Consider the following 6,952-nt stretch of genomic DNA (forward strand, 5'->3'; position numbering starts at 1 on the left):
GTGGACTATCTTGCTCAGTGAGAAGGGGGAAGCATTCGAGAAGTTTAAAAATTGTAAAGCCATTGTGGAAAAGGAGACATGAACTACCATAAAGACATTTAGAACGGATCGGGGAGGAGAGTTCATCTCGTCGGAGTTCGCAGTGTTTTGTGAATCTACTGGTATCATTAGACATCTTACGGCTTCATATTCTCCACAACAAAACGGAGTCGTGGAAAGACGCAATAGGACCCTAATGGGAATGATAAGAAGCATATTGAGAGGCATGGAGTGTCCTAATTATTTGTGGGGGGAGGCCATACGACATTCTACGTATATCATCAACAGAGTAGCTGCCCGCGTATTGGAGTTCAAAACTCCATATGAAGCCTTAAAGGAGAAGAAACCTAATGTTTCTCATATACGCATATTTGGCTGCATAGCCTACGCTAAAGTTGAGGCACCACATCTAAAGAAACTTGAAAGTCAATCTCGTATGCTTGTGCAACGTCGCACTGAACCAGGATCGAAGTCTTACAGGTTATATGATCCTACTAGTCGCAAGATAATCGTCAGTGGGGATGTTATCTTCGACGAAAGAAAGATGTGGAATTGAAAGAATGTTACAGCAGAGAACATAGGAACTTTCAACGTGGTACTTGGAGGCTTTGGAAATATGGGAATTGATAGAGATGATGAGGACGAAGGTACAAACGATGGAAATAACAAAGCCATCACCGTAACAGATCAAGTTACAGAAACTCCAAGCGTTGATGAAGAGGGAGATGACATAGATGATGACGATGTCAGCATAGTGCAGAGATCCGAACGGCAGAGAAAAAATCAGCTTATCTCGATGATTACATCCTCCTAGAGTGAACTTGATGGTGAGCGACTTATTTTAAGTATTAATGATGAGCCTTGGGATTATGATGAGGAAAAGGAGAAGAAAGTATGGTATGATGCTTGTGATGATGAGATAGCTTCTATCATCAAGAATAGAACTTGGGAACTAGTTGATCTACCAATTGGAGCGAAGGCGATCGTCCTTTAATGGGTGTTTAAAGTCAAATGGAACGCTAATGGGAGCTTAAATAAGTTTAAGGCAAGGTTGGTTGCAAAGGGCTATATACATAGACATGGAATAGACTTCAATGAAGTCTTCGCAACAGTGGCTCGTATTGAGACGGTACGGTTTATTATCGCCTTGGCAGCCTTAAAGGGTTGTCAAATTCATCATATAGACGTCAAGACAGCTTTCTTGCACGGTGATCTATTTGTTTGTCAGCATGAAGGATATGTGATCAAAGGTCAGGAGAACAAAGTCTACAAGCTAAGAAAGGCGTTGTAAGGTTTACGACAGGCTCCGCGAGCTTGGAATGAGAAACTTAACAAAGTTCTTGGAAGCTTAGGTTTCTCAAGGTGCTCAAAATAAAGGTAACATTCTCCTAGTGGCGGTATATGTGGATGATCTATTGGTTACAGGATCATGTCTTTTGATAGTATACGTGAGTTTAAGATGGGAATGGCCAAGAATTTTGAGATGAGTGACTTGGAAAAACTCTCGTATTATCTTGTGACTGAAGTAGTACAACATTCAGAAGGGATTACACTGTGCCAAGAAAGATATGCTATGAAGATACTTGCAGAAACATGGATGAAAGACTGCAATGATTTTTATATACCGATGGATCCAAGCTTGATGCCGTCTAAAGCAGAGGATGAGAGGAGCGTGGATAGAAAGAATACAGGAGAAATATAGGGGCCCAGATCTCAAAATAAAGGTAACATTCTCCTAGTGGCGGTATATGTGGATGATCTATTGGTTACAGGATCATGTCTTGATAGTATACGTGAGTTTAAGATGGGAATGGCCAAGAATTTCAAGATGAGTGACTTGGGAAAACTCTCGTATTATCTTGTGATTGAAGTAGTACAACATTCAGAAGGGATTACACTGTGCCAGGAAAGATATGCTATGAAGATACTTGCAGAAACATGGATGAAAGACTGCAATGATTTTTATATACCGATGGATCCAAGCTTGATGCCGTCTAAAGCAGAGGATGAGAGGAGCGTGGATAGAAAGAATACAAGAGAAATATAGGATTGCCTGAGATATTGGTTGCATACATGACCAGATCTCTCTTTTGCTGTTGGAGTTCTCAGTCGATATATGCAAGCTTCTAAGGTGTCACATGAAGCAGCTTTAAAGGTGATCTTACGCTATCTGCAAGGTACACTTTCATTTGGTCTAAGTTTCAAGCGATCAGAGAGTAATAGAGTTGAAGGGTACAGTGATAGCAGCCATAGTGTGGATGAGGATGATGGATGTAGTACGACCGGTCATGTGTTCTATTATGCTGATTGTCCTATTACTTGTAACTCTCATAAAAAGAAACAGTTGCGTTGTCGTCTTGTGAAGCCGAGTTCATGGCAATGCAGCCAAACAAGCTATTTGGTTCGAGAACTATTAGGAGAGATAGAAGGAACAAAGTTTGAAAAGGTCTCGATCATATTTGACAATAAGTCAGCCATAGCATTGACGAAGAACCATGTATTTCATGGTCGCAGCAAACATATCCATCGCCTTTTCCACTTTATCTGCGAGTGCGTTGACAATGAGTTGATTGAGGTGCATCACATAGCCAGGACCAAGCAAAGGGCGGATATAATAACTAAAGCTTTGGGAAAATTGAAGTTCAAGGAAATGAGAGAGCGTAATATATTTCCTACCGAGATATGGATTAGGAAAAGTCTTTGATATTTAGGAGTTATCTAAATATCATGTGTTGTGAGTTTAGAACTTCATTTTATATATATGGAGGTGTCAATGTGTGATACAACATATGAGTTTTATGTGCTTTAGTTTTGAGTGATTTTCTAAAGCTTTGAGAGAGATTAATAAGAGAGCAAATTCTCATTAAGTGTGTTTGAGTTTTGCATAATCGAATTCTAAACCATTCGTATGAATGTTAAAACCGGTATAGTGTGGATCACATTCGATCCACGGGCGAAAACGTTGCTTGGCATAAGAGTATTTGGTTCATTCATGCTACACCTAACTTTAGGTTTTGTACTTGGCTCGCTATAAAAAAACTGTTTTACTACGGGTGATCAGATGGAAGCCTCGAACATATGAACCGATGGTTTTATTCTTTGTCAACAGCAGATGCGCAATCATCTCTTTTTTGAGTGTAGCTACTCCTCGAACTTATGGAACAACCTGATGAGGGTAATCATTGGAAGCTGTAATGCTGTTCTGGTTTTTCTGTCACCGTTGAAGCGCTTGCGAGTTGAGTTCTTCCTCGCTCGCTATGTGTTCCACTAGGCTGTTTTACGATTTGGAGGGAGAAAAATTAGAGAAATCATGGGAGGATTCATCAGATTCCTGAGAGCCTTTTTAAAAAGATTGAACGGATGGTTAAGAACATGATTATGACATTCCAGCGTGATAAGAAAATAGAGAGAGCATTCCAACTCTTGATTGCATATGTTGGAAGGGAACGTAGTCTTTCTAATTTTTTTTCACTGTTTTGAAAAAGTCATAAACAAAGTAGCATCTACTGTAACCATGCATATTTTATTTTATATCAAATTTAACATTACATTCATATAAAAAATATAAAACCGGTGTGTTAAAAAAGGGTATGTTAGAGCATCATTATCGTTGAAACCGGTGGCACGGTTTCTTAGGAAACCTTTTTTGTTTTGTTTTTTGCTGAAATAAAAAAAAATCAAAAACAAACCAATCGCGGGCCGCTACGTGTCAGTGAGGCCCGTGAACAGTGCAAGAAACACTTCCACTCCAAAATCGATCCTTATTTCATAACTTCTGTGACCGATTTTTATGGTTTTTTGGGGCCTACGCAATATTTTATTTTTAGAACCCCACTAAAGTTCAGTGATAATCATGCTCTTAATTAGAAGGACATGCTTGTGTTTTACATCACTATATCACCATATGAATTTGAATTTGATATACTGTATGATTTAGAACAATAACCAGGAAAAAAACATTTGAGATGTTCCATGCGAACACATTCTTTTAATTAAAAGTAAAAATGGATGCGAACTCTTAAACTCTAAAGCATTAAGGATATAGTTAACTATTACACCACAAGTTGTGGACTATCCACAATAACAACAAATCTGCAATTTGGTTCCTATTAAATCTTAATATTTTGTACCGCATTAAGCATCAGCTTCACTAGTTTTAGTTCAGAGCTAACCGATTTCGTTGGGATACACAAGAAGAAAATGGCCACACATAACGACAGTTCCGAGGTAACGGGCGCGTTTGAAACACGCGCACACCAAATTCTCTCTCTCGCGGCGACTAACCCTAACCTCTCCAATCTTTGATTCGGTGGCTTCAACCGCCGCTCTGGCTCCGTCGGAACCCTAGCTACGGCGAGAGCCTCCTCTGAACCTCAGATCGTTGCCCACCTTCCTGTAATGGCCGCTCTTTCTGTTACAGTCTCCGACATGACCTCCGTTCCACCTACCCTGAACTCCGACAACAACTCTGCTTCTCCTCCTGCGATCTCCCCCGAAAATCAACCTCCAGACCACTCACCAGCCTTAGATATCACCAGTGCTCCACCTCGACCTCAATCATCTCCAACCATCGTTAACGAAGTTCCGCCACCGGTAATCTCCGATGAAGCAAATTACTCAGATTCTGATTCTCAAGATGAGGAAGCTGTACAAGGAACTGGTTTTGTTCCTACCTTGGGAGCATGGTTAAAACCTCTCCATTTCACGCCAGCTCCAACTCCCCCTGAACCTGCAACTCCGAGGTTTGGTGTTTTAGAGGTTGTAAAGAGCCAATTAGCTTCATTTTGGTCTTCAATCAATGAAGCTACACTCAATGGTCAGAAACAAAAGAAAGGACAGATAAGATATCCTGAGAAAATTGTGTCTCAGCTTCCGGTGGAGAATATTCCACCTCCAGCTCTCAAAGAAGATGGTACTCTTCGGTTTCCATGGGCGGCTCGTATGAACCAAGCATCGAGAAATCTTTTCCAGGCTGCTGAACCGACTTACCGTTTGGATGGTACTCCTCAGGTGACAATTCCATCTAAAGTTCTTAGACTAGGCCCAGAAAATAAGGAAGAATATATAGTTGGCCAGTTTCATAGATGTTCATGTCCTCCTGGTGGACTCATTTATGCAGTATTGAATAGGTTATGGGGTCTAGAATGTAAGATAACCTGTCGTAAGTTAGGCGACTCTTCTTTCTTGCTCCATATTCCTCATGAAAATACTCGCAAATGGGTTATCCAACGTGGAGTATGGCATATTGATGATTATCTCCTCTTCGTAGCCCCTTGGAGCCCAGTTAACTCTTTCAAAGTTCCTGAGATATCTACTTTACCGATGTGGGTTACTCTTAAGAACATCCCAGACTCATGTTTTTCGAGATTGGGCGTTAGTCATATAGCTTCAGGGCTGGGAGAGCCAATGCTTACTCACAAACCACGCTTGGATCCAAGAAAAATGGGAGAAGCAAAAATATTAGTGGAAGTCGAGCTAGACAAACCGTTTCCAAAACTCATTGCACTCGATGATAAGCAAGGTAATATCTATTTGGTAGATGTTGAGTATTCTTGGATTCCAAGTGCTTGTGAGAGATGTGGAGCTCTTGGTCATAAGGAAAAGAGGTGTCTCCTACCTGCTGAGTCTAAAGATTCTGATCCGGCAGCAAAGGAAACTGAAAAACCAGATGATCAAGTCCCACTGGTTGACATCAATCACTTGCTGCAAAGCGGCAGTCCGGTGTCCAACACTCCCTTACCTTTTGTTCATCAATCATCCATGAACATTGAAGAATCTTCCATCACTGCACCTTCTGAAACTGAAACTACCAATACAGTCTGTCATTCCCATGAGGTACCTCCTTCCTCTTGCTCAAAATTTGAAACCACTTTACCTATTTTAGCAGTTGGAAACACTGCTCCTTCTCACTCTCATGTTATGGAAGAAATTCCATCGAAATCAACTATTTTGGAGAGCTCTCAAGTTCCTGAACATGAGCAGCTCAGTAGTCCTTATTCTCCTCATACACTTAACCGTCAACAATTTCGTATGGAACCGAAAATTCCGTTGTCATATGAAAAAGGGACATGTTTTGATGAAGTTGGAGATGCTTCTAATTATAATCTAACTAGAGGAGGCAGGCCAATCAAACCAACCCAAAAAATTCAAGATATGGAATGGACTAAAGCTAGAGGAAGAGGCAAAAAAGGTCATCATGGCCGAGGAACCTCTTTCTATAGTTAGTTTGTTTCTATTTTATCATTTAGGATTCATTGTTGGATCTTAGTATAGGATCTTATTGTATCCTTTGCTTGTTGCGATCTTTTTAAAACTTATGGATGAAAACTCATATCATGTATTACTTATGCATTTTAATTTGAAAGCTTTTTTACAAAAAAAAAAAAGAAAATGGCCACATACCTGACATGTTCATTCTTACCTGAACATATTATGAGTTTCGACTACACTTTGAGAAGTTAAAGAAAAACTATGCCTTTTGCTCAAAGAAAAAAAAAGAAAAACTACGCCTTAGAGAAAGGTAGTCATCATCTTCTGATATTTTAAATAACAAAATGTAAGTATTGTTTTAAGATACAAAATATGTAATCGTTTTTGGTAGTGATCATAATATGTCAATCTCAACACTACAAAAAAATGATTGATTTGTATCAATTAAATTGAAACTAAAACGTTGGTTTCAATATCTGTTTCATTGAAGCCCTTTATCAAAAAAAAAAAAAATATCTGTTTCATTGAGCAGGTTGAAAATAGGTATAGATGACTAAATAAACATAAAAGCACCAATGACAGAGAACCTTTACGACAAAGACAAGAATGAAACTCTTACGTATTTACTATCTCTTTTTTTTTTCTGTAACTGGGCTTTTCGTATTTACTATCTCACCGAAACAAAATCAATAGTCAAATAGTA

Source organism: Raphanus sativus, chromosome 9 (assembly GCF_000801105.2).
Source record: "Raphanus sativus cultivar WK10039 chromosome 9, ASM80110v3, whole genome shotgun sequence".
Classification (NCBI taxonomy): Eukaryota; Viridiplantae; Streptophyta; class Magnoliopsida; order Brassicales; family Brassicaceae; genus Raphanus; species Raphanus sativus.